We start from the raw sequence: 17215 nt of genomic DNA on the forward strand, positions 1-17215 counted from the left end.
TCAAACTCGCAGGTGAGGAGAGGTGCCCCATTGGGAGCAGGAGCCCGGCGGCAGATGACTCCATTGCCTCCCAGAGTTACGCCTCTGCTGGTGTCTGTCCTTGTGTTTCCCTCCTATATCCCTATAGATTGTAAGCGTACAGCAGGGCCATCTTATCTCCAAGTCTGTCTGTTGTTACCCAGTTTGTTTTATCACTGTCTACAATTGTAAAGTGCAAAGGAATCTGCTGCGCTACATAAGAAACTGTAAATAAATAAAATAAATGAATCTGTGTAAACAGATTATTTCACTACCAATGACCCTTGCAGGATCTGCAACCCCAAAGAGCTGATATTAAGTCGACGTACTGCATTTAAGAAATTATAAAAAAAGGTGAGTTTAGATTACTCTAGGGGCATGATTCAGTACCACTCGCTAAGCAGTGTTTGTTTGCTGCTTAGTGAGCGGCTTAATGCTGCCCGCCCAGCGAATTTACGCCTGCCCCCCCGCCGACCTGCGAATCCCCTCAGTACCATGTGAGAGGATGTACACAAACACATCCCCTCGTATGCTACCGAATCATTCTGTGGTCACAGACCATCAGAAGAGTTTGCTTCCCTTCGGAAATAAAAGTCAGTGAAAACTGACTTTTATTTCCGCCGCTATCTGCTGAATCCGACAAAGATAAGGTGGGTGCTGATGTCATGTGACATCAGCCACCTGCCCTGAGCAGGGAACACCATGCCTACATTCCCCTCTAGGCACCCGCTGCCCGCCCCCTCTCTACCCTACTCATGTGAACGCCTCAGCGAGTGTGATACTCACCAAAGGCATTCGCACAGCGGGTCTGTACATGCAGTGTAGGTGAAATTGGGCATACGTTGTATACTAGGGGACAGCCTTTTCAATGCATGCCCTGGTGTGATTTCTTACAGGGGTGGGTGCTCCTGTGATTCAACACCACTCAACAGAGATACCAAATTTGCATTAGCACTTTCCATTAGGAAAGACTTTAGTTTTCAGCAAAACAGATCATGAGGCTATAAATGGCTATTAATCGTGAATGGTTTATTTAGTAACATTGCTTAATTTATGCCGCTCTATATATTTATGTGATACATTTTAGGGGCCTTCCAAGTTTTTTTGCTGCTGAGCCAGGCGATATGTTGATTATATTGGTGTTAATCAGTAGACCAAATAGTCTTACTTGGTATCAGTATGCTCGGTACAGTATTTTACAAGACTTTTTCTCTACTGATGTCCAAACAGCAGGTGTACCAACTGTGGGGCAGATGTATCAAGCCCGGTGAAGTGATAAAGTGGAGATAAAGTCTTAGGGGATAATACCCCAGTCAATCAGCTGTGTTTAAAAATTACAGCAGTTGATTGGCTGGTTTGTTATCACCTTCCCCTTTATATCCACTTTATCACTTCACCAGGCTTAATACACCTGCCCCAAGTGAGAAAGAGAAGATTCACTGGGGTAGATGTATTATAGCGGAACTTATCACGTCACTATAACACTTCCTGCTTCGCCTCATTAAATAAGAAAAGCAGGAAGGGACACCAACAGGATGTATTAACATCTTGTCCACCGAAGTGGGGAATCACAAACTCCCCGCTTCGGTGATGTCACCTCTTGGAGACAGCACATCAGTTCAGAGTGACGCACTGTTTCTGACTGCTCACTGGGCATGTGCGAGATTTCGCTATTGTGAGATCTCGAGCGCAGCCCGGAGCGAGCAGCAGGGTTAGCAAAGTCCCTGCTGTGAGAATAGGACAATGCTAGCCAGGGGCTGGCAAAGCAGGTGGAGCAGTATAACTGTCGATGTATGCCTGACAGCCAATCACACATCACCCAGGCCGTAAACAGGCAGGGGATAGAAGGGGAAAGCCACCAAAGCGTTAAGCTGCGGGATGTCCCTAGTGCATGTTAAGTGCATTCTTAATACATTTTTTTAAAATGTTAACGCCCTCGAGATAACTAGCGTTGAATGCGGAATACACACTTAACGCTGGTTAATACATCTACCCCAATATTGTTAATGGAATGCTCATCTGGGATAAAGGAGAATGCAGATAAAGGAGAATGCAGTATTTAAATATTCTTTGAAAACCTTCCCTATATTTGCTTACAAATCTAGAACCTTTAGTTAAACTTTGACTATACTAAGCCGAGGTACAGTATAGTATCAGATTATGTACTATCATGGTTTTAAATATATAACAGTACACATAGGAGGTTATTCTGATCGGAGCGGCCAAACGTGCGTACGTTCACTATTAACGTACGCTCTCCGTACGCGGCCGTTGGGGTTAAGTCCATCCACAAATCAGCCGCATACGTACGGCCAGAAACAACGTCGAAGGGGAGTGGCGTACAATTGAGCGTACGCCAACGTACACGGACGGACCAGCCCTTACACTCCGACAACTGGCGTACAACAGAGCGTACGCCACCGTTTACGGACGTCTCTCGTCCGTCTTCCCACCGACTTCTTGCGGCTATCTGAGCGTACGCCAGCTTGCACGGACGGGTCCATATTGTTTTCAATAGAAAACTCAGCTTATGTCACCGCTCGTGAGAGTGAGTGTACGTCCGTGCACGCTGGCATACCCTTCACATATATGGACCTGCAAATCTTGCCTTTCAACTACAATTCTGACAATTAATTAATTATTCTAATTGTTATTCAATTATTGTTTTCTATTAACTCAATTGTCTACCTTAATAAAGACCCTAATAAAACAACATTTTAACCCTCATTACATGTATATTTGTTATGTTCTAATGTGGCATTTTAATCACTATCTATGTGTCCCCACATTGCTGTTACTTTTTAAACAAGTTATGTTGGTGTTTCTGTATATGTACTAAATTATGTCCATAATTATTTTGTCCAAAATGTGTAACATGTATACCTACCCTGATGTTATGTGTGATGTATTCATCTAACAACATTAAACATTCATGCATTTTCACTGTGTTATTTAACTCAAAAACACACACATTCACACAGCAATCGTTACCCCTCACATCAAAATACAAATATAACTTACATTACACATCTGTATGTACCTGCCCTTACAAACCCTCTAACATTTGTATAATTAAAAACACAGGCAACTTCTAACTGAATCGAAACTTTTATTTTTGGGAAACATAACAATAAAAAAATCAAAAAATTAAAAGAGGGCCTCCAGGCGCAAAAAAAGTAAATTTAAATAAAACAGCGTTAAAAAGATTTCCTGTAGAATCTGGGCCACATCTTCCTGGTGCTGGTCAGTGTCTGTAGTGAAGGGAAAAAAACATTATATTTAATATATCATATACACAAATGTTTGTTGTATTTGTACATAATAAGAAGTTGTGAGTTAAGTGTGAAGGCCACATACATTTTACAACTACATTGAAGAAGGGTATGCTGTAAACACAGTACTAAAAACTAATATGTTAACACACACGTACTGTACATATTACATAACATTAAATAGATTCCTCCTTCTTGGATGAATGTATGCTGTATCCCAAGTAGGTAGGTATTGGTAGTTTTGTTTTTGGGGGGCTCACCTCTAACCTCACAATTAGGCTGTGCTATTTAAGGGTTATGACATTGTTGCGGCTTAAGCACTCCTTACTATTTTAAATTTAGGACATTGCTGTACAAATTATAGGCCTAAAGCTATGTTTGTAAAGCATGCATCCGCATGGCCTCACACACTATTAACAAAACAATCTATAAATTAATGTTGCACATCATGCTGGGAACTGGAGTTACCCAACACCTGGACCCACATAACTACAACACCACTAATGTCGGATATCTCATTGGATGTACTGTTATGTCAATTATTCAAGGGGTGAGGCATGGCCACACTCCAAAAAACCACCAAGGGGACCCTTGTTCCTGGAGAAGGACAGGCCATACCTCATGGTCGCCCTGCAGTGATATGTTGCAACTAATGTTGATGTTGGATACACATATGTGGTTGTTGTGATTGTTTATGTGTAGAAATGTGTAGGTAAACATTAGACACATTATTTACTTACGGCTAGTTGAGCCATCCTGCTCGCCGCTGGTTGGGTGTCCGGTGGTTGGGGGGGTCAGGAGCAAGGGGGATGGGATAGGACTTGGGATACTGGTAGTGGGTTGGAGTGGGGATTGGAGAGGTTTGGGGGTGGGTGGTGGAGATGTGTAGGGGGGTTGGAAATGGGGTGGGGAGGGGGTGGGGGTAGGGGAGGGGGTGGGGGTAGGGGAGGGGGTGGGGGTAGGGGTGTGGGTGGGGGTAGGGGAGGGGGTGGGGGTAGGGGAGGGGGTGGGGGTAGGGGTGTGGGTGGGGGTAGGGGTGTGGGTGGGGGTAGGGGAGGGGGTGGGGGTAGGGGAGTGGCTGGTGGAAGGGGATGTCGAAATTTGGTGGTCCCCAGCTGGACCCATTGTCTCCTCCTCTTCCTCCTCCTCTTCCTCCTCCTCTTCCTCCTCCTCTTCCTCTTCCTCCTCCTCTTCCTCCTCCTGGGCTGCCTGCTCCCGGGCTGCCTGCTCCTGGGCTGCCTCCTCCCGGGCTTCCATGCGTGCCCTTGCCCGTGCTGAAATTTTCATGTTGATGGCATAGAAATCGAAGGTTGGGTTTCATAAAAATGGGGGAAAGAAAATGTCACATTAGTCATGCTCATAACCTTACAAATTCTCATTGCTGTTATATTTCAGACATTTATCATGCAAACTAATTGATATGCTACACCCAAAAACAGAGCGACTACTTAAACCCCCCCCCTATACACCCCCTATACACCCCATATACACCCCCTATACACCCCCTATACACCCCCTATACACCCATATACACCCATATACACCCCCTATACACCCCCTATACACCCACTATACACCCCATATACACCCCCTATACACCCCCTATACACCCCCTATACACCCCATATACACCCCCTATAAACCCCATATACACCCCCTATACACCCCCTATACACCCCCTATACACCCCCTATACACCCCCTATACACCCATATACACCCATATACACCCCCTATACACCCCCTATACACCCATATACACCCCCTATACACCCCCTATACACCCCCTATACACCCCCTATACACCCACATACTCATGAACATATTTATAAAAATTACAGAAATCATTGAAAAAAAAAACGCAGACATACTAGTAAATAAAAACTTACATCGGGCAATATGGCGGCGAAGTGTGGAAAGCATCACTGGCTGCCGCCGGCGCAGGTCAGACCAGCGCCGCTCAACTTGTGCCAGGCTTCTGCGTACGCCGGTCCGGGCGTAGATTAGCCGGCGGGCAGCATTATATGCCCGCCGCTTGTCCATGTTGGACACATATGGGCCCCTGGGCCCCAGGCGCCGGTCCATGACCTCAACCAAGGCCAACAGCTCCTGGGTAGAAAACGCCCTAGCCCTGGTTGAAGTCATATTGGCAATGGCGCAGTTATTAATTGCAGGTACATATATCACTTTTGGTGCTTGCTGATTGGTGTAAAAAAATTTTTGTTTAGTATTAACTTTATTAATCCTTCTTACATTAACAAACTGGATGCGAATAGAAACTTACGCGGACCGTTCTGATATACACACACCATAACCAACAGCATGCTTTCAATGTATAGAGAGACGTACTGTATATACAGTGTGCGGAAAATAATACACGCAACCGTCTACTAATAAATACGCTGATAAAAGGGCACAATACACCGATTTCCATGGAGAGACGTACTGTATATACAGTGTGCGGAAAATAATACACACAACCGTCTACTAATAAATACGCTGATAAAAAAGGCACAATGCAACATGTTGGCGTATGACAATTTCATACTCATTACATATGTAAGGAAAGCATTATAACGTGATGTTTTGAAATGTGACTGAGAAAGCATACACGAACTCCAACAGATACCAGCTGACAACACTCATCATTGGAATGACAGGTGCACACATTTCACGATGTAGTACACAATGCTCCACAACCTGTGTATGTGCATATACAGGTGATTGATCAGGTGCGTTGAGACCTGCGTAATTTAAGCGGGAATTATCGGCGGGAAATATCGGCGTAAATTAGCAACTACAATGCGGGGAAAAATATACGCCCCCTTGTTCATGGCGGGAGATTACCATATAAATATTCAGTCAGATGCAGGCCAGAATTGCTGCAAACATGTCTAGCTCAGAGGATTCCGCAGCTGAGGACGCTCTACAGAGAGCTACAGCAGAATCCCTGCTTGAAGCTTTGCAGAAGAGGGAACAGGAGCGGAGAAGGAGGGCCCAAGAGAGAAGTAGCCTGCAAGACCAAGCGGGCCCCTCACTAACAGGCCCTGTTCAAACTGCACCAGCTCCACAAGGGCCAAGCAACCAGCCAGAACAAAAGGTTGCATCTCTCCAAACAGGTGTGACCCAGCAGGTGCATGGTGAGAGAACTGGGGCCACCAGAAAACGAGCTGCAACATCTAGGGTGAGGACTGAGCAGGATACCACCACCAAAAAGAGAAACCCTGCATTTGTAGAGGCAGAATTGCGAATTTTAGTGCCCAGGGCACGCGAATGGATAGAATTGGCAACCAGGAAGCCGGGTGCCAGTGCAAGGAGAAACCTTTGGGACAAGATCACAGAGGAAGTGAACCAGGTGTCACCAGTGGTCAGAGATTGGCTAGCGGTGAAGAAAAGGCAAGTGTGTTTGTCCCCCTGATAATGTCATATGTGTGTACATATGTTACATGTATGTTTTGAGAATAATAGAAAGGTGTGTTTGTAGATAGTGCTACACTTCAATGTCACATGTGAACACAACCATGTCTAATAACCTACATTTATATATGAAACATGCACCATTGGTGTGATGTGAGGTTATGGGCACAGTTCTGCTCATGTGAAGTATGTGAAGTATGTGATGGGACAAGAGAAAGTGTGTTTTTGAAAGAGTTGTTGTAACATGTTCCATATTATGCTACTGAAACAAGAATGACCAAACTGTGCACATGTAGCTGGTGAGAAACTACACATCCCAGTATGCCATCCCATAGTTAAATTACTCCATAATAACCACACTGTCAAGCTATGGTGGAATGTGTAGTTTCACAACAGGTGGAGGTGCATAATTTGGCCATGGATGATGTCATTTCTGCATAGTGATCTATGTATGTGCATTTAGTGGCCTAATGAATGAGATGAGACACTGAAATGCCTCCTAATGGAGACATTAATGTGTGTGTGGGACACATATGGCTAAAAAACATAAGATCACCCACACTAGGAAATGTCACGTAGCACAGTGGTGCACATATCTCATGGTGATATTTGTATTTTTAAACTTGTAGGTGGACAGACTTCAAAACGACACTGAAGAGGAAGATGACTGACCGGTACAACCACAGCATGTCCACCGGGAGGGGGCCTATGCCAGATAATTTGGAGTATACCCCCCTGGAGCAGGACGCCTTGGATGTCATTGATGTGGCCGAGGTCAGGGGGATATCCAATATGGATAGTGAGCTCCCGGCGGAGGTCTTTGCTGCTGCTTTTGATGGTAAGTCACAGTAATGCATTGTATTTTGAAAGATATTTTTTTGTGCGTATGTGATGGTGACATTGTTTTCAATTATTATCCTAGAAGAAGCAGAAACCCAGGATGAACCGGCAGCATCTTCCTCTGCAGAGCCACAGGTGGAGCAAGTGGTCCAGCCTCCACCAAGACGACACCCCCAGCCACAGGAGACATGGGATGCCAGCGTGATGGTGATGCTGGAGAGGATCGAGAAGCAAGGGGTGGATGCTGCGGTCCGTCAGCAGCAGGTTGGGGAATTTCTGGCGGATTGGAAGGCCACAAACAGGAAGCAGTGTGAGGCCTTCAACCGCATGAATGACACTCTGGCGGCTGGCATGCAAAGCATTGGCCAACACCTCAGCAGCCAGAATGAAATTCTTGCGGAGCTGCTGACCACCGCCAGGTCCCTAAGGGACAATCCCCCATCTGCTGGCCCACCCCAAGCTGCTCCCCAACCTTCCACCTCTGCTGACCCTCCTGTGTCCACTAGGGGAAGACGCCGCAAGCCATCTGAGCCAAAGGCCCCTGTCCCCAAGGCCCCATCTAAAAAGGGGAAAAAAGGGCCCAAATAATGAGACCTGGTTCACTTCCTCTGTGGTTGGACCCCAAATGTTTAAATTGCACTGGACATCCACTTCCTGAGTTGGCCATCGATCCATTTTCGTGCCATGGGCATTAAAGTTCTTATTTTGACCTCTACAAATGCAGAATAAATTTTTGGTGGTGTGTATCTTGCTTAGTATTCACCCTGTTTGTTGCAGTACGTATTCTGGTGTCCCCATTTCTTTCATCATTGCATTTGCAGGGTAACACATGTTTGGAGATATGCAACCTCTTGTTCTGGCTCTTTTTTTATTTTTGTGTCTATTTTATTTGTTTATTTGATTTATGACATTAAAGTGTCAAATAAGCTGTGATGCTGAACAGCAAATAAATTTATTTTACCAATTAAAACAAAATTGTTGTATGTGTAATTTCTTGTGTGAAACAAATACTACATTTATGTGTACTTACTGACCAGGGTATTTTTGAACATTTGTTGAAGTGTGGTAGAAGTTTCCCATGTGTAACCCTCTCCATGGCCATTCCCATGTTCCTATCCAACTTTTCCCTGCTAATTAGTTTGTGTCAGCACATGTGCAGAGCAACTTAATAGGTGAGAAAGCAGTTTGTGTGCAGGTGAGGTAGCTCCTACAGTAGTAGGTAAAAGCAGGTCCAGAACAATGCTTTCCTCATGGAGTGGGTGAGGCAGACAAACAAGGGTCAAAAGGTACATTTGTGTAGGAATGCATACAGTATGTGTCCTCCCTAAAAAAAGATGTGTGAATCGGCCAAACATGAGAAAATTGCTTGTGAACAAACATGTATAACTTTTTAAATATATATGATTTTACAGTGTCATAAGCAGATGTAGGAATCCTTTGTTAGAGAGATGTGAGTGCAATAATGTGATTGGTGGCATCTTACATCCAGAGTGTAGTAAAATCCAATTCATAGCAGATCAGATAGTGGTACAGTTCTGTATTTTGGGTACTATACAAAGATTGTGTGCAAAATAGTGGGCATGGGCTTAAAACATTGCTGAAACATACTTTGTAGGTGTTAGATGTGTCATAAATACAAAACCTATGTTTGTATTAGAGTGAACACGTTGACACATGTCGACTTGTGTAGATTGAGTGTGCTACTGTGTAAAGTCTATGAAAGCACGTAGTGAATGTGTATAACTGTTTAACAAATACCTACCTTAGCATATATAAGCAGGTCTTAAAAAGATTCTTACCTTAAATTAAACAAACCTTTAAATGTAGAGAAGTATAGAAAGATAAGCTTCCAATGTGTTTGAGTGCTGTGTGTGGCTTGCAGGTAGTGAAATCATAGTTTTGACTTAATAGACTGCAGCATTGCTTATTACATTCAGGTGTATGTGTTTGAGTAGTAATCAGCGTAAATTAGCAAACCCAGGCGCACGCTGGCATGCGGTATCTGTAGGGGTGGTCTGAGGTGGCGGTTGGCGGCCGCCTGTTTTGTGTCCGAAATGAACGGTGCTTTAGGCGATCGTGCGGTAGTAGCACCGTTCATTTTTGGTGCACACCCCCGTGTACGCCCATATTTACACCAATTTTCCCTCATTATTTCGGCCGCTCCCCTCAACACCCCCTATGCCGCCCCCAATGCCCGTACTCTCGCGTACAGGTTTTTTCGCACAGAGAGACCCGTCCGTAAGCGTTGTGGAGTGTTCGCGCCTGCGCATTGGCGATTGTACGCATGCGCAGATCATGAAAAACCCCGGAACGTACGCGTACGGCCCGGCCGCACCAACCAGAATAAGGCCCATAATAACCAGTGCAGAATCACACCATCATTGATGAAAAACAAGAATGTTCAACCGTTTCAGTTTCTGTCGGTTTGTAAATAATCAGTCTAATAAAGGTAAGGATCTAATTGAATGCTATGAATTTTCCTACTAACACAAGATGCCTGCAATGATTAAAAAAAAAAAGTTTTGCATGGCTTTAGTTTTAACACCACGTTAGCACATCAAGCCCTCGGCATAAATTAATCAGAATGATTTCAGGCGGACACATACCAATGCAAATGCATATATAGATTTTCATTTTAGGACTGATAATTAATTAGCATCTCACTGTTGGATACTAATCATATGCAAAATGTCTGGGAAAGAAACTGATGTAAAAAAAAAAAGTAACACCAATTGAAATTAAAATTAAACACATTTCATGTTGACCAGCACTTGCAATATGCAAATGAATCCTATGCTCTGGAAAAAATCTCAGACAAGTTTATAAATGTATGTCTACTATATTGTGGCAATTAAGGTTTAGAAAGTGTCTTTCTGGACAAGTTTATATCTAGGCGTTTTTTGGTTCACAGACTAGAGAGCTAAATGTATCAAAATACTTTATTAATTACTGGAATGAATAAAAATATCTATGGAAAACAGAGAGGAATGCAACAGGGGCTAATTTTAATGATTACAGCTTATAAGCAAAGAAACTTTTATGCCCAGAGCCTCACCGCACTTTTTGTTAACATTTGTTTCATAGAACCTTTCCAGCGACAGCTCCTGCAGTACCCATACCTCCCCACATTATGATCTCAGATCCGGGACTCCTGCGCAGCACCGCTGCTTGGCTTTGTGGGAATGAACTTGGCTTTGTGGGAATGAACACAATCATGAGGCCATTCCACCCGTTTCGCCACAGTGGGGGCATGGTCAGCACTGTATGACCCAACTTCCACCCCACTGCGGGACAGTGGTGGTCCTGGATGAGGCGCAGGACACTCACAAAAACAACAGGAATGTTCCATGGAAATTGGACAGTTGAGAGGTATGCCGTACCTGATTTGGGTAGGTTTGCTTCTGCAACCCATTTCCAGAGAGAAGGAGGAGACAGCCAGGTCCCAGCACCTGCACAATGGATCTGGCAGGTGCCAGGTCCAGGACATATGAAAAATCGGTAGCTTGACTGCACATGTGCAAACCCTGTTTCTATGTACTGCATCAGCTGCAGCCCATAACATTTGTACAGGGTTGCTTGAAAGACAGGGAGTCACTTCCCAAAATATCAGTAGTTTGAGACACACCAAATGGGAGGCTGGTGTCGGTGTTGGCATGAGAGTGACCAACCCACAAGGGGTGTGACTATTGTTTCAGACAGCGTTAATCCATATTCATACATCTTCCCATTCCATTGCACTGGTTACACTGCCCACACCACTATTTCATGCATGCAACCTCCCTTTCACAAGCAAAAAGTTGAAGTGGGATCTACTGCTTGTCTGTTCCTGCAAACAGCAGAAAGTCTTAATTGTTCAATATTGAGGCACCAGAACTGATACAATTGTAAGACAGTCTTTTTGTAACTATCATCTTTAAGCTATTGCTACCTGCAGGCATCTTAAGCTCAGTTACTGCTTGACTGGATTCTATCCTTTTGGGGCTGTGTTTAAAAAAGGGCCAATATAGTACTCAGGCAGATTGCTCAAGGGTGTGTCCCTCTGTATCCTTTCCCTAAGCTTAATATTTGCAAGAGCAATGTTTGATGCCCATAGATGGTGTAAATTTTTACAATGGACAGCATTATTAAAAACATTAACTGAACACTGAGAACTTAAGGCCCCCATACACTAGTATGCTATGGCCCTTTTCTATACAATTTTGATGCATCTGGACGATAAATCCTGGAAAAGTGTCATATCGTATGCCATGTACCTTCGATTCCAATCTGATGTATGGTTCCATGCACATCGGATTAGATACGGTGATTGTCACTGCTGAAACAAGGATCCCTTGGCGGTGAAAGGCATTGCATACTGTACATTGTATGAAAAAGGACCACGTATGGGGCCTTATTTTGGTTGCTTCACTCCTCCGCATGTTCACAAGGGGGAGGGATGTTTTTGTACTGCGCACGCGCATTTCTGCCCATATGCATATGCTGGGTGCGATCAGGCAGGGCAAACTGCTAGTTTGCCATCTTGTTCGCACCTACGAGTGTGGGGGGGAGGTGTGGGGTGGTTGCGATGGGCTACGTCCATTGGAACACCCAGTGTTTCATGGGTGTTCCCATGAAAATGCTGGGCGTTCCCATGGAGATTTAGCAGTGACCCGGCTGCCGGGGGTTGGCAGCTGACATCACTGGATGGGAACACGCAAAGCTAAGACACCAGAGAGTGTCTTAGTTTTGCGTGTACCTTCCAAATCATTCGATGGTGGGCAACCATGGAATAGTGGGCAACCATGGACAACCATGGAATGATTGGGCCTCCGCAGCCAAGGCTGTGAAATGATGTTTATGCAAAACATCCATTCACAGCTGTGCAGGGAACTCTGAGATGCGAGGGGGGTGGGCGGCTGTTCGAGCAGCATTTAATCCACACAGAGTGCTGCGAAGTTTGCAGCATTGCGTGTGGACCTATAAGGTCCATGATGTATTGGCCTACCTCCCTGGTGGCTTGTGGCCAAGGTATCACATGAATTTTTCACTTCATCATCACTACTTCCTACATACTGTATTGGTCTAGTTTTATTTTGTAAGGCTACTGTATGTCACCAGAACCTGCAACCACAAGTAGCTTGGCATGGTGCACAACTGACACATTTTTGTTTTATTTTAAATCAACTGGATTAGAATCATTATGTTTCAGTGCAACGCTCTCTGCTTCATTACTATTTGCATTAGCATTGCTACTTTTGGTACTTGTGTATTATCACGGCGCCCACAATATTAAGTTGTACGACTTATAATCGCATCGCATGCCATACACCTGATGCACAGCGATGCGATTTTAAATTGTATAAGCCCCCTATACGATTTTTTATTGTACAAGCACCCTAATGGGGGCTTACAATGTTAAATGCACCCCCACGCCAGCCCCACTATGAACTCCAACCCGAAGCGTGGCGAGCGCAGCGAGCCCGCGCCGGGTGTCGGTACGCGTCCTCCGAACCTTTCATACCCCCACTATCCACGTCGGCGTGGCGAGCGCAGCGAGCCCGCATATTACTTGACATGTATTCAGCGTCCCCTCTCGGGGCTGGGTGCTCTCGCCATGCTTCGGCCTCGGTGGCTTGCTGCGCTCGCCACACTATATAAAATCAACTCCACGCCGACGTGGATAGTGGGGGTATGAAAAGGTCAGAAGACGCGTACCACTGCCGCTCGCCACGCTTCGGGTTGGCGTTCATAGTGGCGGTGGCGTGGGGGTGCATTTAACATACTAAGCACCCATGACGTTAAATCATCTTATAGGGGGCACTTTTAACATTGAAAACCCCATTAGGGTGCTTATACAATTTTAAATCGCATACCATTGTATATGCGATACAATGGCATACAATGCCATACAATGCAATGTATACAATTTAAAATTGTATAACATCGCCTGTCATCGCGTAACATCGCATCGCAATGCATACCATTGTATGCCTTCTGGTCTGCGATGCGATGGGCGCCGTGCTAGTACACAAGTACCCTTCTTTTATTATAAAATGCACTTATCATGTCATTCATTGCCTCCATACTAATAGTTGTATTTACAGTAAACATTTCCCCATTAACTAGGGAAGGTGTTACATTTATACATGTGCATGGAACCCCATGTTTTGGTACTAATTCATCATCAAGTTTTCGGTTTTGGTAAAACCACTGAAATGTTTTAGTTCAGATTTAGTTTTCTGTAAAGTTAAAAATCAATAAAAAAATAATAAAAAAAACAGCATTGCAAAACCCAAAATTGTGATTTAAAATCCAAATTCTGACCCATGGGAAAATTTAAACCTGGGGGCAGGGGGTTCAGATCCACAAAATTTGGGCAGAACTGTACACCCCTAGTTTAATTCTAAGGCTGGAAGTGTGGTGTAGTAAAGGTCTCAAGAGCAACACTTCCAAACTGTCACTGAAATGCACCACCCCCTGACTGTAACATCCACCTTCCCTGTTTTTCATCCACCATCCATCCAATGTTGAAGCAATGTGTATGCATGGGCATAGACAACATAGCATCGCTATGGCTGCGTACGTTGGTAGCTAGGGTTTTAGCATGTAGTGCATATGGATTAGGGTTTGTTTTATACACTATTGAACATAACATAATATTTCCTGACTATTTTGTTTAATCTATATGTCTGAGGAACCTCAAATAATACTGTATCTCAAAAATTATAAATTTTTTAATCTGGACTTAAACCATCCATTAGCTTCAGTTGAATTAATATAACCAAAAAGAAAACAATAAATCAACCGGCGCTTCACTTCAAATTAGCTGCAAATCTCTATGTGAGGTGACTATCACACTTCCAAGCAATATCAAAAACAATAGAATTATAGAGATAACTGCGACAAAAATTTTCTCACAAGTAAACCTGTATTCAAAAAGTCCCAAATTCAAGTCCTTTGATATGGAATTGTGGACAATGATTTCTGCACAATTTTTCTCCGTCTCCTATGGATACCACTCTCCATACATAGGAAGAAAAATGACAAGAAAAAACAGAGATCAGGTAAATGAAATCATGGGGTATCAGATGGTTCCCAAAAAATAGCTTACAAGTGCTTACAGGATTAAGCGTGGGTGTACTCCTATCAGGGTATCTTTTATGGGATCACCACAGTGCTTAAAAGGTGATGTGATTAAGATGCTCACATGTGCTTACATCAATAAACTTAGTGTCAAACTTATAGCATCACTTTATGATGCTCACACTAGCTTACTTGTATGAGGGTAAAGCCAAACATGTAACGGTTTCTTTTTTAAACATCCATTTTTAGCATAGCTTCAGTTGCATTAACCAAGAATTTGTTTACCATAAGCAACATCCAGAAGTACCAAGGGTGAGTGGGTGAATACTATTTTTTGCATGGGGGGGTTAAACAGCTGTTCCCCCCACCTGCCTGCTCCTCACTCCCCCCCCCCCCCCCCATGCAGAGCATGGCTGCACAGGGACTTGTCTTTAAGTATTTACTGAGTACCCCTCCAGTACTTCAGGCCAAAATTGCTCTCAGCACCGCTGGCAATATTTTATATACACTTAAACTGGGCACACATCTGAGTGATAGGCACCGGAACAAATGTCAATCAGCCCACTGGCTGTACACACTGTTATTAAATGATGGAACTACCATGTTCAATCCTTGCTTAACATACTACAGGACGGCAGACAACCAGATATTGGGCATACACACTGGCCGATACACACCATGGTAAAAAATACAGTATGTCAGTCTGATCGGACCAGATCATATATTGCTTAATGTGTACCCTGCATTACTATAGGCTGTGTTGACCCAAAGTAAGCGATGTACATATATTAGATGTGTTTATGAACTAATAAGTACACAAAATAACCAAACTCCCTACAAATAAACCCCCCTTGCATATGATATCCCAATTAAAGCTATCACAGTCTTCTATGGACATTCTCTTTTTAGCTCGAAATAGAGTGCAGAAAAGTAACTCTTAACATTAATCTATTGGGAATACAACTACAAAAGCAAGGTTCTAAGGATAAGTTGCTTGGTCATCCCCATTGTCTTATAACTGTATCCTTCATGTCTGGACCATTAGTGTGCTGTGATGACTGAAACTCATCACCTCTGGCCTGAGGATGCATTTACCAGCACACTGACACTTCATGACTGATAGCCTCAAAAAATATTATGTAGTTCACATTTAACACCGAGGTCAGTTTGTCGGTCTTCGCTGCACATTTTCATTGTCATAAGCATGAAAAAATGATATGGGTTATTTTTCAGGTTACTTGTTAAATCCAAAAAATGAAAGCATAGAGCAAATAATGCAGTGAATTATTTTTAATATTTATAATAATATAATGGTGACATTTGAGGTTTTCATATCAAGTATAGGAAAGAATAGAAACAGAATTAGCTCGTTTTTTTCAAGTGAAAAGTTATCTACAATACAAAACCTTTGATTCAATTAAAAGTCAATATCCGGTTAGTCATCAATACATTTAATGCATTCAGAAAATATTTTTATGTTTTTATTTTACTTCGTATTTTGGGTAAGGATATTATTTATTTCAATAATTTATAAAAATCATTAAGAGGTGTTTCGAGCATGCTTTTAAGAGAATCTTAAATATTTTTAGTTTACTAATAGAGGATTTACTGTATGCTTTCACAGGACATAATTAAAGAGGAAATATACTATATAAAGTTCTTTTATTAATGCTAAATTGCATGTCTTAAAGGGGAATGAGGTCAGGATCCTGGGAGCTGAAATCCCTACAGTGAGAATACCAACGTCAGCATCCCATTGTTCAGAATCCCGATGGATCCTGACCATAATGTTGCAGCGGCAGATAGGGCTGCAGGAGAAGATGGTTAGGGTTGGGCTTCAGTAGTGTTGGGATCGGGTTCAAATACTCACCATGATCCGTTGGGATTTTAAATGTTGGAACACCGCTCTCGCATTCCGACCATCTGGATTTCAGCCACTGGGATATCTATTTTATCTATTCAAAAGAAACTAGCAGGAATTTTATCATTTCATTGGAAACCTATAAAATATAGAAGAAATCTAGCATAAAAGCAATTATCGCATAACAAGCAAATGAAAATAAGGCATTTTCTATTTGGTGAGGTAACAATTTAATCTAGAATAATTGTAAAATATGTTAATTGTCTCATAAAATACTGTACTACACAACTGTGCGCTATTGCCCACAATGAGTATAAATTGGGATGGGTATGGTATAGGTAATCTTGAGGAAACTGATTGTTTTTAAATAGTTAACTTACAAATTCTCTATAGAATTTCTGTAGACACAAGTTTGTAGACAAAACCTCTGTGAAAGTTGCTATTTGAAAGTTGAGAATGATTTGAAGTTGAAGCAGTTTCCAAGGACCACTTGATTTTCAGGTAGAAAGAGCAATAGCAAAATATGGAGACTTTAAATTGGACGAGTATGGACATTTTGCAGCAATAACTGAACATTGTTTTTAAATAAAAACCCTCAAATGTATGTCTATTATATATTTTAAAAAAACCATAGTTTAAGAAGGCTTGGAAAACAAACATTTTGAACAATATTCAATCCATTTTAGCTTTAAAATACCATATCATAGTGATTGTGTGGTGAAGTAGACCTGTAATCAGGGGCTCGA

The 17215-nt window shown here is 42.9% G+C and overlaps 1 long non-coding RNA gene across 10 annotated transcripts in view; it reads right to left on the minus strand.

Moving 5' to 3' along the window:
* LOC146026446 (uncharacterized) overlaps positions 1–17215 on the minus strand; it is a 94283-nt gene that overhangs the window by 19121 nt on the left and 57947 nt on the right. For 8 of the 10 annotated variants that reach the window (XR_014454456.1, XR_014454453.1, XR_014454455.1 and 5 more), the window contains 2 exons: positions 16479–17215; positions 14444–14545 (listed from right to left, as the gene is read on the minus strand). The exon at positions 16479–17215 is cut by the window's right edge and continues 263 nt beyond it. This is a non-coding gene — a long non-coding RNA (uncharacterized LOC146026446). The remainder of the gene's footprint in view (positions 1–14443; positions 14546–16478) is intronic. The other 2 variants (XR_014454454.1, XR_014454450.1) reach the window with 2 other exon arrangements.

This window comes from Crinia signifera, chromosome 8 (assembly GCF_055691185.1).
Source record: "Crinia signifera chromosome 8, ASM5569118v1, whole genome shotgun sequence".
Classification (NCBI taxonomy): Eukaryota; Metazoa; Chordata; class Amphibia; order Anura; family Myobatrachidae; genus Crinia; species Crinia signifera.